The following is a 17,652-nucleotide window of genomic DNA, read 5'->3' on the forward strand; positions in this document are numbered from 1 at the left end:
ACTCACCTAAAAAAACTCCTTTCTTTGCCAACACTGTGCCGTTTCCAAAATGGATTATAATTCTGTCAAGTAATTGTAATTTAAAGGGTTACAGATTACTTTCAAAATATATACATAGTTCACCACAACCCCATCCCACTTGGTCACCGGTGCCCCTTACCAAACCTATCACCAATCATCTTTACTCTGGTGCACTGGCCCTCGCTGCATCTGCAACGCCAGACTCACTGGTAGGTACCGGCTTATCTACACGCTCTTCATAGGCAAATCTCCACATATTTACCGACCCAGCAGAACACTGCACTACGCCAGGTACCTGGTCATCCCTACAGTTGACACTACCTTTGGCCTCTTTTCAGGTCTCTGCTGCCATTGACTGGGACAGATTGCAAAAGACTTGCCACTTTCGTCACTCCTTATTCCTTATTATTAGCCACTACCTGATCAGTTCACTTTTCAAGCACCTTAAATGTCTTTATGTATCAGCTCATTTAGTGATCCCCTTATCAAGCTTTATGAATCACCTCACATGGAGAAATGTATTGGCCTTTTACCTTTTTCCATTGTGTTTAGTTTAGTACTAAGTTAGTACTAAATTGTAAGTGAGTGTTGCCTGCGATTGTTATTCCTTTGGCCAGGTTGTCATTGTAAATGTGAATGGGTTTGCCAACAATGGACAAAATGTGTTTCTTACATGTAAATCAGATCCCATGTATGGTTGGGGATTGAACACAGTAACACAGCACGTACATGACAAGAGACAAGATAACACAGTTCACTTACAACAGAGTGTTGCCTTTGGTGAGGTGATGTGATAACGTTAATTAAATCTGCATTCAATTGCACCATCACATAAACAGTCACATCTGACTGAATCGCACAGTTTTTGTATGTGTGAAAATTAATATAATAATATTATGTGGTTTAAAAGAAAGGCGTGTATAATTTCATAGAAGGAAACATCATTACAGTACAACTGAATTCCAGAGTTCCTATGAATATGTTGGGATCCTATTAACTTTCTGTCCCTAATTATGCAATGGTTTATGTGCTATAATACAAATACAAAAAAAATCATATCTTATTTCATAATGCAGAACTGTAATTTTTACATTCCAATACTGTTGCTGTACACCTTTGTGGAAAAACTGAAAAACTGAACAAAAGGCCAGCCTCCTAGAGAGGAGCATTGCGGTAATACACATTGTGGTCACAGAGACAGAGATGATGAGCTCATGGCCAACAAGCATTTGGAGACGGCGTCAGGTTGTCAGCACTTTTACACAGATATCACAGAGGGAATACAAGCCTCTGAGTGGTCTGCACTCTGTCTGCACCTGCGACCAGCACTTTGCCTAATCTGCAGCCCGTCAATAACACAACGCTCTGAAAATGTAAGTGCTTGTGTATGAAATGTGATATTGGGGAAAAAGCCTTGGCGTAAAAAAAAGTAAAGATGTTGTCTTCTGTGGTGAGTGCAGCTCTGGGTCCAGTGTTGTGACGTTCATGATGATTTGTGTTTTGACACTGTGGAGCCCCTGGACTGGTTAAAATGCTATAAATCATGTTTGAAATATACTAATTCTGAGGCACTGTTTATACAGGGGCCAGTGGCTTTTCTACATGTCATGGGATTTCTACATGTCATAGAAGGTACTAACTTTACACACTTTGTTGTCCCGGTTTGACATGGTTCTTTATACTCAGCAGCCATTTCTCAGGGATGTTTTGTTGGTAGGCTTGACCTGTTTTCTCTACAGCAGCACAGATCATATCCTCTCCCATCACCCGCACCTATGTTCTCACTGTGAGGATGAAGGAAAGCTTGTTGGGGACTTGTTTGTTGATTGTTAATTGAATGTAATTTAGGGTTAATTTTCACAACCACACATATTTTTGGTAACACGCTGTGAATCTCATTCTGGTTCTGGGCTCCCTATGGGGATTTGTACAGCTGCTTGGTTATACACAAACGCACAAGCTCTTCGGGCCATAACAACACCAGAGTGAGCCCACCACAGTCATGTCTCATGTGGCTTCGTTCTCTGTACAGGTTCCTGCATGCCTGGCCCCTCTCCTAAACGCCAGACTAGCCTCTTTTTTTTGCCATGAATCTAGTTACTGGGCAGCTCTACCCTGAATGCAGAAATTATGTGATTGGTTAACTCAATTATTTAGGCAGAGCTTACGTCACAACTATGAAAAATGCACATTGAAGTTTATATTTAGAAGGAAAGAGTTGGGGTTTGAGGTTGGGTTTAGGGTAAGAACAATTGCTACACCTGGTCAAATGTCCTCACAGAGCATGCAACTTGTTTGGTATGCAGGCTTTGTCCATTGAGTCCACCAATCACATAATCTATGTTGAGGGCTAATCTGCCAGTCATGACAAAAAACACCCACCTGCAAACCGGAGTCACGAGATTCCAGAATCCATCTACATTTAAGATAGGAATTTCAATATTTCTGTTTAAAAAAATAAATAATTATAGGACAATCCCTTTTTGTACAGACTGATGTTTACCCCATTCTTATCAGCTTGTGACTTACATTTAGTCAATGCCGTCGACAGTAATTAAAAATGTGTTTACCATGGTCTATTCAGTGTTGTATCCCAGTGTTGTGGATCTACCTATAGGAACAGTTAACATAACCTGTAAATTATTTTTAGATACTTGCAGCACAGAAGATACTTGCAGCACGGACTTGCAGCACAGAAGTTCAAATCAGCATTGCATAGGCAGTAGCTGCTAGCTAACCAACTAAAGCTGCTAAAATATATTTCTGGAATATTTTAAAAGGCAATTTAGATGGCGCAATGTTTCCCTATACTATTCCCAGATTGTCTCCAACTTGAAAATAAATTGAGTCAACTGTGTAGAAGATTAGCAACCAGGAAAAGACAGAGATATTTCGCTTCCATGTGTTATTGTGACTCTGATGGAAGTCGATACACATTCTGTGGACAAATAGAAATTCTGCATTGTAGGAGAATTTTGCATTACTTTACCTTACAGCCTAGGTTAGCTAGTGTTTCTAGCTAGATACTGTTGGTTAATAATGTTTGTTGGCTTGCTAATACCTAGGTGTAGTGCTTCTGGGCCTGAATTAAGCACATATTATTACCCAAATATCTGTACACAGCTAAACAATTTCACATTAGATTTCACATACGAGTTTCACCCGTAAACAATCTAGTTGAATGGGAATAATCTCTGTAAAATGTAGTGATCAAGTTTACCAAAGTGTAACCCTAACCCCAAAAGTGAGCATTGTGTGACAGGATATAAGCTCATAAGAACATAATGATAGAAACACCTGCTTCAGTCTTATGGCACCTCTTATACTAAGCAGAACTTTACCAAAATCATCACTAGGTTAATTGCATAAAACAAATGCCTTTGAGGAAAAAAGACTGCCAAAATTCCCAGCATGGTCAGAAATTTTATAAAATTGGTATTATCAAGAACTTTCTTCACATGAACAATATGAATTGGAAGCAATATTTGGGATTTGCCCTATTTATAGCCTCAAGACTAGCTGCCCACTTCCACAGAATGTTACTAATCAACTAAACTAAACACCTTTTGACATAACAGGAAGTCACAAAGGAAGCGAGAAATTTTAGTGGCACCCTTACCAGACCTCTCTACATTGAAGTGATCTGTTTGCACTCTGGCATTTGCCTTGTGATACCACTGTGTATTTCCTCTTGCGTGCAGCTGTGCTATTTGTCTAGGAAGTGTCAGCAGCATTCTCCAACAGTGCACTCTGGATCTGCTGCCTCTTCAAGTCCGTCGCCCAGTGATAACTGTGGCTAGCATGGCTCTGGCTATGGTTCTTAACAAAGCCTCCTGGACGGTTTACAAGCTGGATGGAAAAACAAATAATTATATAAGAAATAAAAAAAAAAAATGCTTTCGGCTGGGATAACTCATTGTCATAAAGAGCTTTCTTTTTTTTTATCCCCTTGTTTATGTGTGAGCTTTAGTGTTTCGGCGTGTCCCTGGAGTTGACTGGTACTTCATCATCCCAACTCCGAGAGAGATGAGAGGGTAATATATCAGTGGTCTTGTAGAAACCTCCAAAGAGTCAACAGCAGACACCACCACGGCCTGACATGCATGCATTCGTTTTATGATGCAACAAGCCGATTGGGCCAAATTAAGGCTCAGCCAATAAAACTGCCCGATGGAAATTTGACTGGGAAAATGTGGCACTTTCACTGAAGTCATTAATTTTCCCTGCGGTATGTCTGCCCTGGGATTTCTAGAGACCAACCGTTGGCTCTCCAGCCGAGCGTGAAATGAGCAGGCTGCTAGACCAGGATTAAATACCTGCTCTTTGCTCAGGACCAAGTGAAGGCCACTGTGGCCGACGCTGCTCACGGCTGCCCCCCCCCCTCATCAGTCACTGGCTGGGTTGGGTGCTGGGGGGATGTGGGGAGCTAAGAACATTGTGCTGCTTTGGTTTACAGTGCAGACATGGTGGCCAAGGAGAGAGAAAATGTGGCCTTGCCCCTCATCTCACAGACAGTATGGTATTTCACATCCTCATGCCTGTGAAAATGGGATGCTTGATATAGATAGGTAACTGACCTCTATAATTTGTGGGCATGCCAAGGTTAGTATCCATTTCACAGAGTCACTTCTTGATGTACAGTGTGTACAGTGAGAATGCTGTTTTTGTTTTATTTCTTGAGCACGCTTTTTTTTGTATCCATGTCCGATAAACATCTACAACAAAAACATTTCAATATCAGTAACATCATTAGTACTTAGTTTAAGATGCGCAAAATATTTAGTAGGGACTGTGCGTCAGTGTGACCTTTAATATTCTTGTACCTCCGTTACTGAGTTACGCATGTTCCCCACATAAGCATGTACGCTGATTATATATATTAGGTTTCTGTGAATGCTTTTAAATCAGTCAGATCTTTTAATCAGTCAGATTGAACTTAACACCTGATGAGAAAAAGATATGTGCAATTTAATGGAAACAGCATGACGCTGAGACTCTATTAACTGTAACATTATAACATAATTAAATCATGGGTGTCTGATCTGTACTATACAGAGGAGCCTAACTATGAATATGAGTATTCTCTTCAATGGGATATTATTCTTTGCATCATTCATTTGTGCATAATTGTAAAAAGATATTAGTAGATATGTAGCATATGTCATTTCTATGGGCTAAACATAGCTTAGTGTTTGTTGATGAAATTACAGTTGCACAGAAATAAAACAACCCATCTTCAGATAATCTCAGAGGACATCTATTTGGATTTTCTGTAGTCTGTATTTTCTATTTTTAGGACAACGTATTGCATCAAATGATAAATAGTTTCTGACCCAAACCCCCAAAAATTGTGTCCCTGCATCTGTTACCAACTGCTCATTTGAATAGTTTGCATTAACTATTTATTCAAGCAAGTATTTGTTTGTATCACGTTTTTGCACTAACAAATACCCACAAAAACATAATGTATATACTGAAGCGTTAAGACTTGACGCTGAATGATATGGCTAGTTCAACCTTTCACTGGGCATTCATTTTGTCCGTACATGTCCTTCACCAGTTAACCATTGATTTACCAAAGTTACCTTTGAAATTCTGTGAGAAAAAGAGTTTACAACCAAAATAAAACATGACATGATATCTCCAAAAATATATTTTGTTTTACCAACCAGTTAATCCAATAGCCAAAACAAACGCAGGACACTTGTTTGAAAGCTGCCATCTGCTAAGGCGTGTGAAACTTTAACACAAACTGAAAATAGCACCATAGCAAAAGTGTGTAAGTTGACATTTTTCATGACAGAACACCAGGCCACCAGCCAAATACTGTGTGTGTGAGTGTGTGTGTGATGGATGGGTGTGTGTTTGTTTTCATGCTTTGCACTGGAGATGTGTATGTTTCCTACTAAGACCTCTATCAAGACAAAGTCCTGACATGGTCCTAATTAGGAGGCTAAGTGCATGATGACGACAGAGCAGACCACACAGTCTAGACTGTGATAACAGTCCTGCTGACCGAGCCACCCCCCTATGGTTAGCAAGGCTGTAATGATCCCCTGTTTCGTCATACCTCCAGCTCCCAACAAACCCTTCAGAGCTACTTTACATTGATGACATTAGAACAGAAACCCGTAGGGTCACACTCCGAGAATTTTCCTTGGACGCTAGTTTTACGCCTGTGGTCTGACATGACTATCAGCTAGCTTTCTTAAAAGATCAGACATGCTATGTTGACGCTGTTCAAAGATAAATGTTACAGCCATAGAGTCAAAAATTGCTATTTTGTAAAAAAAAAGCTTTTGTGTCTTGATATAAGTGTTGGGCATCAATTTAGCAGTAAGATTACGTTTAGGGTTAAGGTAGTTGGTTAGGTTTCAAATCGTATTTTAAGAAGAACATTTTAGAAACGGAAGGGATTTAACCATAATTATGACTTTGCCGTTTAAACTTGTGCCGACAGACTTTCGGTGCTCCCCCATCATTGAATGAAAGGAACAGCAGAGGATCCGTCTTTTCTCAGCTCTTTAGTTCCCGAAATGGTAGATCTGGAATGTTCTGCGCATATGCTTGGATTTCTAAGATTGTATCTGCTAACATGCCGGTTTTATATAACATCATCAGCATGATATGAACAGGCATTCTATTTAGGCCATATGAGTCAACACATTATCGCAGGTTTTTGTGAAAGATTTTTCCGGCTTACTTTGAAAATGTTGTATAAGGGTTATGGTTGGGGTTAGGTAGTGGTTAGGGGTTAAGATTAGGATTGAAAGTAAGAACAGGGTCTTTTGTTCTTGCTGGGCTGTTCGCAATAAAAAAAACCATCCTCTTCCTGCTTGAAATGCACGTTGAGTCAACCATGCCTTCCTTACAACTGCAGACCAGAAATGCAATTCTTACAAGCCCCGATCAAACCCTTTTTACCGGTGGCTACCAAGTGGCTTCCTAGATGAGGAACTCTAAAGGTATTATAATCATGTGCTCTCTCTGTCAAATCGCGTGGCAGCCTACTTGCATGACCTTTGTCAGACATGATGTCTAATAGGTGTTGTTTTTTTAGCAAGTCTGTGCTTAGGCAGAGATGTAGGCTATATCCTCACAGTCACATGGTGAGTAAAGAAAGAGGGGAAATTCTGCAGCACGTACATAAGAAGAGTTAAGAGAGTGAGAGCATCAGAGCGCGAGCAGCTGTTAACTAAAGAGTGTGTGGACAATAAATAAATAAATTGTACTGAAGAGTTCAAGAGATTCTGAATATGTAGCAAGAGACATCCAAAATCATTTTCCTGTACACTTACAGAATTATATTTATCAATGCCTGCATTAATTGGTTCCACATATAGACTATTGTATTGTAGATACCTTAATGCATCCTTTTAAACATATTTGGTAAACATGATAATTACAAATGAACAAATAAATACTTATAAAATGATCACATTTTGAGATATTGTGATGTGACGGTCTCCCCACATAACAAAAAACAGCTTGACTCAAACAGTGAGGTGTGTAGTTAACTCAAGGAATATCTACTGTATTTAATAATAACAGGGAAAAGATAAACTGTATAACAGTAGCATGGGCATATACAGTTGGCACTATGTCTATGTGCAGGGCGTTACAGGTCTTCAGTTTGTTATGTACATATACAATAGATGAGGGTAGCAGTGGATAGGTAATAACAGTACCAGCATAATACTGTGTGTGATGAACATTAAGTCTGTGTTACACTGTGTGTTCATGTTACTATATGAACGGGTGTGTGTGTGCTCACTGTTAAAGGACAGTGCGAAAATGTGATAATTACAGACATTGATAAAGACATTTGATAACTATTCAACAGTGTTGTTTAACAGCATTAAGCCCTATGGGTAGAAGCTGTAACAGGTTACCATGACAAACTAGAGGCCCTACACAAGCAATGGCTGCGATTGGATGGCATATTGCAAGGATATTCAACTCTTTCCCTACAAGGTCCGAAGCCTGTTGTTTTTTTCCTGTTCTACCTCATCATTAATTGCACCCACCTGGTGCCCCAGTTCTGAACAAGCCCCGGGTTAGAGGTTTGAAATAAAAATAAAAATGGGGTGGAGCTTCCTGACAGATAGGACTGGATCCTGATGTGGTCTCAGTGTGATAAAACCACAGCATTTTAAAATCAAATGAGCTATAGATCCTCTGTTGCTAAAGTATGTTCCCTTGTGCTGTAGCCAGTGGAGAACCAAATAATCCACTAGGCTAGTGTGGCTCAGATGCGGTTGGCAGTAAGCCTGTCTCTCCACTTTTGCACTGGCTCCCATCCACTCGCGTTTCAAGTCTGCTGTTTTGCCAGGATCCTACTAGAGGTGTCTTCTGCCTCCCCACCTCCTTTTCTACAGCCATCGGAGGAGGAGGAGGTCAGAAGGAAGGGAGGGTGAGGACACAAGGTTTATTAAGTGTCCTCACATTTGAATGTGTCAAGTGTTGGCACATTATGGCATATATAAGCATTTAGCAGTTTCCCTATTCTCATGGATTATTCGGTTATTTTCATTTGTAGTTTGTTTAAAAAATCTCTGAGTGCATCTTTGTTTCATTGGGAGCGGTTGGCCTGAGAGCCAGGATATGTGTGGCTTATTGTAGCCTATTGAAGTGCTGTTTGGGCAGGTTCTAAAAGGTTTCATTTTCAGTTTAATTTTGGGTTGCAGAATAGTAAGCCTGCACTTCAGCCGTTTACCTCCCAACATTTCTCAATCTTATTGTAACCAAATATTAGATTTCAGTTGAGATAAAAATGTATCAAACACTGGTTTTTCACAACAGGTCCCCATGATTGTCTCAGTGCATTTGATCTGTCTCAGTCCAAATGGTACTGAAATTACTGTAGATTTATTAGGGCCAACATAAATACATCCATGTTCACTAAGAATTCTTGCAAACACTGGCTAAGCAGGAGTAAAGCAGACACGCAAACCTAATTTGCAGACATGGCCTTCCTCAAGGGCTCCTTGAACAGATATTTCGGTTCAGTGTAATAAGTCATGACAACACATGTAGTGGAAATTGCCATGCTTGTTACCATGTTACAAATACATTGTTTTTTAAGCGCTTTTAATCGTTTTTTATTTTGTAGTCATTTGTGGACAGACATGCTGGGAGTCCAAGAGTATAAAATTGCATTCACTGGTAGGTTGTATGATCCTTTTTTTTTTTTTTTTAAAGAAATGAACCTGTCTTGTTCATCTAAATACAACTAATTTAGTGCAAAAATACTGCATAAGTACACTGGGTTACACTTTATTTGGAGCTCTACAGATATTCGTACTATCAACACACGATCAAAAGCAAAGTATATGCTTACAAATGTTAAGCTTTGGGTTAGGTTTAAGTTTAGGATTAGTTTAAGTAGATAGTTAACTGAAATGTTCTAGGTAGTCATTTAGACAAAGTTATTTATTTAATATGAAGTGAGATGTCCTTTCCTCCAAGTTACCCTAATATTTTTCTAGGTGTTAGTCACAGGATTTAGATCACTACAATGGTATTACTAGTACAATGTAATTACTAGGTGTTTTACGAAGGATTAAAGGGAAAGAGAACAGAGTGATAAACAAATTAAATAGGAAGTTTAAACATACAATAGGCAGTAAAGCACAAATCACTCCTGTTGTAAAACCCCCCTTGATAACCAAAGAGCCGAACCAAAGGTTACTGTAACAACAGTTGGAATAAATTTTACCTTGACAAAATGTAATTTAATAAGTTATTTCTAATATTGGAGATTTGTTAAATAATGTCCTGGGATTGCATAACAGGCGTCAGATCCTGCCGGGGCCATTCAGACACAGCCTTTTTGCCCCTAACACATTCTGCAGCCTTTAACTGTGGTAACTCGGATGACTAAAGGACATCCAGGTATGCTCTTAGGAAGGCAATAAAAGCAGCTAAGAGGCAAAGAAGAAACAATGTGGATTCTCTCTATGTGGGCTCAAACGCCGGGAACATGAGGAATAGAGTAAGGACTGTTACAGACAACAAGAGCTCTGTGGGGGCTTTGTCTGCTTCCCTGCCAGAGGATCTGAACACGTTCTATGCAGGTTTTGAGAGGGATTCGATAGCCAAGGATGTACAGATGGTTCAGGAGGCCTGACCACTGAAATTCTACCGGGCAGACGTGTGCAAATACCAGGTAAAGTATAAACCCTCGCTCCTAGGCTCCTAGTCCGGGCTCGTTCTCAAGGCATGTGCTGATCAACTGGCTGATAGCCTCAATCTATCGCTGCTTAGGTCTGCAGTCCCTGCATATTTCAAGAAGACCACCCTTCTCCCTATCCCAAAAAAAACTCTACCAACCCCTTGTTGTGAAGTGCTTTGAGGGCTGAGTCGAAACACCCATCACTACCTCTCTACCCTCAACTTAAGGCCGCTATTTTTCATGCACTTTGAGATTATTCCTTTATAATGAAAAGCACTTTGCAGATGCAATAAATTAGTCTTATTATAATTACTGCAGTTTGCTTGCATGTCAAACAGGTCTAGAGATCATCCCCAATGGAGAGCGTCACGGGCGCCAGGTTCCTCTGGGTCAAGGTCAATGACGATCTGCTCTGGTCCGCTGGCCAGGAGGTGGAGTCCGTTCTTTCCCCGGCCACTACGGTGGTTCGGCATGGACTCGGTGGCTCCTGACTGGCTGTATCACTTCCTCGTATGGCTGCTGCACTGGCCTAGACCGTGAGGAGGGTGGTCACGGCTATGGGCCTCACCAGGACTGACCAGCTGGCTCTGCAGGACCCATACAGCCAGAGGTGCAGTAGGAAGGTCCTGCACGTTGTCAAGGACCCCAGTCACCCCGGTCATAAACTGTTCTGCCTGTTTCTGTCTGGCAGGTGGGACAGGGGCATCCAGTCCATAACAAACAGGCCCTCAGACAGCTTCTTCCCCCAGGCCTTACGGCTTTTGAACTCTTGAGCACAAGCTGCCCCCCAGCCCACGATTCCCATACCTATTAATATGGGCCATTGCATACGCACCCATTCACTTGGACTATACATTTGTCCCTTATACATACCAAGCAGTGGGGATTTCTTTAAGACTGCAAGGGAAGCTCGGCTTCCCCTATAATGTCAAAAAAAATAATGGTCAAATATGTACTATTGTGTAAAAATTTTATTGACAAAAAATTTGTTAAAACACGTTCATCTCTAAAACTAGTTAGTTCAGAATCAGCTACAGGTCGGCTGACTCGATTTTCTTCTCATACAATCCCGCAGCGTCACAGTGCATTTCCCTGTTGAAGCCGAGCGTCCATTGACTTCAATGGGGCTGCTTAGAACAGTTTTTTTCAGTGCTCCGAAAGTAGACTGTGATTGGATAAATGCTGCGATTATGTCCCGCCCACGGACGTTCAGCGTCTCTGGGGGTGAATGAGGAGTGGGCTGGCCCGGACTCCGGGCTTCCGCGTGATGATTGGAGGATCTGACGATCTGTCAAACTGCATCTCATTTTGACTGACAGTGGTCTGTACAATAAGAAGTCACGGAAGCTATTTTGCGCTCAGTCCCATCGCGGATTTCTCAAGTGTATTCGAAAGACAAACTGCTGCAATATTTCTTGATATTTGTTTGGCAAAAATGCTAGCCAAAGACCCCGAGTGTCACTACAAAGGAAGACCATCAGAGGGTTATAATGTAGGCCGAAAATGAGCTTCCCCTCTTTGAAAGACCAGCAGCCGCCACTGATACCCAGCCACCTTACACTTACCTGGTATCACTGCTCTTGTTATTTTGGTTGGTGCTATTATGTACATAGTCATTCAAATGCATATTTTTCACATAATTTAATGAGGTGATTCCTCTTTAAATAGCATGGTACTACTGTGTACAATTGTTGGTAGCATTATGTGCATGGTCATTGCATCTATTGCACATCTAATTTAATTTATCCTTTTGTTATAATGTACTATTGCACTAAAGGAAATAACATTATCAGCTGAATGCTAAAACCAGCTTAATGCTGCTTGCAACACAACTTCCTTTTTTTTAAACTTGATCACATTTCTTTTATATAATTTTTAAGAAATGTTTTATTCTACGGTATTACTTATGCCTGCACTTTTGAGGAAGTTTTTGGGAACCAGGCATTTCATTGCCAGTAACGCTCTTGTTAATGTGCAATGACAAATAAACTTGAGCTTGACCATAAGCAGAATTCTTTTTTTGCCTGGGTTGTCTCACAAATTACTTTAAAAAAGTCGGTAACAAATACATTTTGATCCAACTTATTTTGTCTTAAAGATTTGTCTTAATGTATGACAGAATACCTAATAATCAATAATCTATGACTTCAGAAACATATTAATCCTTATTTAAACAGGCAAAAGCAATAAGAAATCATTATGTCTAGTTGTTTTTCCATCTTTAGGGCTTGGGGTAACTAAAGGTTATGAAAAGGAATACCCGCATGTCCTCTATTTCTGGTTTAAGAACACTGTGGAGTGCAGTGACAATATTGCCTGCTGAACTGAATATGGCTTCAGATAGACTTTGCATCTGTACACAAATGGGAAGTTATTTTGGGCAACGTTTGCCAAAAGTCACAAATGCTTAACCCAGATGATCAAGATGAGATAGTAAAAATACTTGATAAGGCTAGTAAATAGACCTAATCAATTCTAAAGATAAGCTTATATAACTGATATCTGCTTATTTGTTTGTCGATCATTTTATGTATCTACAAGGTGAGATTAGACCAAAAAACAACAAGGCCGAGCATGGATGCAAGAAAAAGTCAGTACGATCATTTGTAGATCATGTTTGGACTCAATGGGACTGTGTGTCGATCCCGACATTGCCCAACCTTGTTACCAAATCATGAAAAAGTCAGTACGATCATCTGTAGATCATGTTTGGACACAATGGGACTGTGTCTATCCCGACATTGCCCAACCTTGTTACCAAATCATGAAAAATTCCCTCTGTGATGTCCTGTGTCTTCAGTTTCTGTTTTGCACTTACAAGCGTTTTTAGTATTTCTTTTGTTCATGTGCATACGGCCATTCCCACAGCCTCTACTAGGACCAAGACAGTTGTTGGAAGATTGTCTACACTGACTACAGTTAACACATTTCCTCAATAGATTGAATGTGAATAAGGTATCTGGTTTGGTGACTCATATATCCAGGAAGACCAGATGACTGCTTTTAATGCTGTGGACCAGTAACAGGCTTTGGGATGAAAGATTATTGTTTTGTCCCGTAGATTATTGGCTAACTGTCATATTTGTGTGTTAGCCAACCTATTGTATTAAAATCACCTCTTTGTTGCTTTAACAAACTCAGCCTTTCCTGCTTTAAAATTGGCATGCCTGTAGCTACTCAATGGGCATGCAAGATCAAGTGCTCCGATGTGTTTATTCTCAATGTACTAGAGGAACGTAGGGCTGACCTTGCATGGGTGGAAAATGACATGATTGATTAGTATGACTTATAAGGTGATCCGCTAATGTTCTTACAGTTTGTAACTTCCAGTATATCTGTTCAACATGTGTGTAAATGACTGGTGAAACACCTTATGTTTGGAAATTGGCTCGAGTGACCCCTCGTCACAGAGGAAACTCACATTCCCACAGTACCTAGATACGCTTTCATTTAATTTAGCCAGTTCAGTCCATCTTCAGACCCAAACATTTTACAACTACAGCATTAGTGAAACACTCGCTGAAAATATAAATTCCTCAACAGACCAAGGCAAATTAACTAGTGAGATTTTTATTGATTAATCAAAAGCGTTTGTTTCAGGTCATGATTCTTACTAGGAATACTTAAAAACATTGGTTTCCATAGGAGATCACTAAATTGCTTCCATACTGTGTCTTAATAACTGTAAACAGTGTGTTTTCATAGGAGGACTGGAATCTAAAAATGTTGGGCTCAGTAGAGTGGTACCTCAAGGTGTCAGTATTGCCCCCACTGCTTATGTTCTGTACCCAGAAATGAATTGCCACTACTTTGCATGTTCACTTATACAGTGGGGCAAAAAAGTATTTAGTCAGCCACCAATTGTGCAAGTTCTCCCACTTAAAAAGATGAGAGAGGCCTGTAATTTTCATCATAGGTACACTTCAACTATGAGAGACCAAATGAGAAACAAAATCCAGAAAATCACATTGTAGGATTTTTTATGAATTTATTGGTAAATTATGGTGGAAAAAAGGTATTTGGTCAATAACAAAAGTTAATCTTAATACTTTGTTATATACCCTTTGTTGGCAATGACAGAGGTCAAACATTTTCTGTAAGTCTTCACAAGGTTTTCACACACTATTGCTGGTATTTTGGCCCATTCCTCCATGCAGATCTCCTCTAGAGCCGTGATGTTTTGGGGCTATCGCTGGGCAACACAGATTTTCTATGGGGTTGAGATCTGGTGACTGGCTAGGCCACTCCAGGACCTTGAAATGTTTCTTACGAAGCCACTCCTTTGTTGCCTGGGCGGTGTGTTTGGGATCATTGTCATGCTGAAAGACCCAGCCACATTTCATCTTCAATGCCCTTGCTGATAGAAGGAGGTTTTCACTCAAAATCTCACGATACATGGCCCCATTCATTCTTTCCTTTACATGGATCAGTCGTCCTGGTCCCTTTGCAGGAAAACAGCCCCAAAGTATGATGTTTCCACCCCCATGCTTCACAGTAGGTATGGTGTCCTTTGGATGCAACTCAGCATCCTTTCTCCTCCAAACACGACGAGTTGAGTTTTTACCAAAAAGTTCTATTTTGGTTTCATCTGACCATATGACATTCTCTCAATCCTGTTCTGGACCATCCAAATGCTCTCTAGCAAACCTCAGACGGGCCTGGACATGTATTGGCTTAAGCAGGGGGACACGTCTGGCACTGCAGGATTTGAGTCCCTGGCGACGTAGTGTGTTACTGATGGTAGCCTTTGGTCCCAGCTCTCTGCAGGTCATTCACTAGGTCCCCCCGTGTGGTTCTGGGATTTTTGCTCGTGATCATTTTGACCCCACGTGGTGAGATCTTGCATGGAGCCCCGGATCGAGGGAGATTATCAGTTGTCTTGTATGTTTTCTTATAATTGCTCCCACAGTTGATTTCTTCACACCAAGCTGCTTACCTATTGCAGATTCAGTCTTCCCAGCCTGGTGCAGGTCTACAATTTTGTTTCTGGTGTCCTTTGACAGCTCTTAGGTCTTGGCCATAGTGGAGTTTGGAGTGTGACTGTTTGAGGTTGTGGACAGGTGTCTTTTATACTGATAACAAGTTCAAACAGGTGCCATTAATACAGGTAACAAGTGGAGGACAGAGGAGCCTCTTAAAGAAGAAGATACAGGTCTGTGAGAGCCAGAAATCTTGCTTGTTTGTAGGTGACCAAATACTTATTTTACTGAGGAATTTACCAATAAATTCATAAATTCATTCATATTTTTAAGTGGGAGAACTTGCACAATTAGTGGCTGACTACATACTTTTTTGCCCCACTGTATGCTGATGACACAGTCAGGTTCAAGTGTTTTCTGCGGTACAGGCAAATATCCAATAGGATTTCGACAGTTAACTGAAGTGGTTTCTTAAATCGCCTGCTGTTTGGTACACAGCAGATATTACACAGCAGATTTTTTTTTTTTATTCATGCAAGTGATGATTTCATCAGGATAACAGCTAACTATGATTGGATTACTAAACAGATCTCATAACTATTTTACTGCACCCATCAGAAATACTTCAGTAGTCCAGTTGCTTCCTCTTATCCTACAATATGGTGTAGCATCTACCAAAACACAAGCAAGGCCTTACATTCCTAATTAGATGTCTTTCAAATATCAATTATATTTTCAGATTCATTCTTGGATACCAATGAAAGACACAATGTATGACTCACTAGATTGCATCTCAACATTTCTTATGTTACAAAATGTGCCTAAAATAATTGTGTATTGGATGTACCCAAATTGAGAGGCTGTTGTGTATTTCAGGAATTGTGTAGAACAGGTGTGTGTGGGAGTGTGACATTAAGGAATGCTTTCTCATTTACTGATTTTTTCATTTACTGATTTCATGTGTTCATCGTAGGTGGAGTTGGGGTCAAAGGGCAGCTGAGAATAACAGATTTGATCTGACCATTGTATTTTTCCATCTGACGTAAGGGTACGGTCTGGTAGTAGCTTTCTCATACCGGAGCTCCTCCTGGCTCAGATTGGGTTTCTTCATGCCTTTATTCTGTGTCCCTGCCAGGTGTTGACCTGCTGTGTTTGGCATCAGCAGTTGAATAGTTTCCTACCTTGACATCATCCCCGATTCCCATTACGTTCTGTATGCACTTGTCCCTTCCCTTTTCTATCTTTGATAATTGACATTGATGACGCCGTCAAGCTTTTAAAGGCTCCTAACATTAGAGGGATCACCAGAACATTATAATATTCAGGGCTTGTTATATAGTTTAAATAGGTCATTGGTTACATTTTGTTAATGCTTGGATTCGGTAAACCTGAATTATGCAAATTTTAGAGGAAACTTCAAACAAGATCCTTAATTACTTTTGATATACATTTTAATCCTATCTTATAAGAAATTCCAGTTGATAACTCACTTTGTTAGTCAATATTATAATGGCAATAGCTATGTCAGGCAATTCTTTATTTACATTTAAGTGATTTAACAGATCTTATTGAGAGAGTGCCTGCATTTCTATACTGACCAACCATTGGAAACAATCCCAAAACCCTGGCATTTTAAGCGCCATGCTCTTATCAAATGACATTCTACGTGACTGGAGACACAGTTTTGTTTTACCACAGAACATTTTATGCGCCCCACTGCAGGTAATAGACCCAAATCTCAGATGATAATTAAGTCAAAGTCAGAAGCCAAGATCAAAAGTCAAAAGCCTGCACACTGATGTTATTTCCAGACCCAATAAAAAATCTTGGACGTAAAGTAAAGTTTTTGTGTTTTATTCAGATCAGTGGCTTTGACCACTGGAGTAAGAGGGCCACTGAGGATGTATCATAGAGTGCTGTACTGTTTTAGGTGTGGAGACTGGCTGGGTAATAAGACTCTCCCTGTCCTAGTTCTAGTGCCTCTCATCCATCTCCCTGCACTGTAGACTATTCTTGTCTGTAGTTTGGTTGGGGCTTTTTGTTATATGGGTATTTTGATCAAACACCTTGTCTTTGACAGGAACCACATGGCCTGCTGAGTGCACCTGCACACCACAGGAGGCTGGTGGCATCTTAACTGGGGAGGATGATGCAGTGGTGGGTGCCGCACAATGAATGGAATGGTGTATAACACGTCACACACAAGGTTCATCTGTGTCCATCTTTATTTAGAATGTAAATCTGAGATATCTCATGTGCATAAGTATTCAGAAACTTTGCCATTACAATTGTCCTCTGATACATGCTTTCATGTATTACTCATCCTTGAGATGTCTCTAGAATCTCAAGGGTGAGATTCCGATGGCAAATTTATTTTATTGGACTGGAGTTTCTAATGGCACACATCAGACTGTATAAGGTCCCACAATTCAAAGTGCATGTATGAGCAAAAATCAAGTCCAATGAATTGTCTGTATATGTCTGGGAAAGAACTGCTAAAGCATTGAAAGATCCCAGGAACACAATAGGCACTGTATA

At 40.3% G+C, this 17,652-nt stretch overlaps 1 protein-coding gene across 6 annotated transcripts in view; it reads left to right on the forward strand.

Annotated features, from left to right (window-relative positions):
• The window catches only part of gpr4 (G protein-coupled receptor 4), a 40,637-nt gene that overhangs the window by 6,978 nt on the left and 16,007 nt on the right, over positions 1–17,652 (forward strand). For 2 of the 6 annotated variants that reach the window (XM_020050301.2, XM_020050292.2), the window contains exon 2: positions 17,195–17,271. The exons of 3 other annotated variants lie outside the window; for them this stretch is intronic. The gene's annotated coding sequence lies outside the window, so the exon portion shown is untranslated. Of the gene's footprint in view, positions 1–1,318; positions 1,395–17,194; positions 17,272–17,652 lie in introns of those variants that run through there. One more of the 6 variants, XM_020050305.2, reaches the window with a different exon arrangement.

The sequence above is a fragment of the Esox lucius genome, chromosome 1 (genome assembly GCF_011004845.1).
Source record: "Esox lucius isolate fEsoLuc1 chromosome 1, fEsoLuc1.pri, whole genome shotgun sequence".
NCBI classification, from domain to species: Eukaryota; Metazoa; Chordata; class Actinopteri; order Esociformes; family Esocidae; genus Esox; species Esox lucius.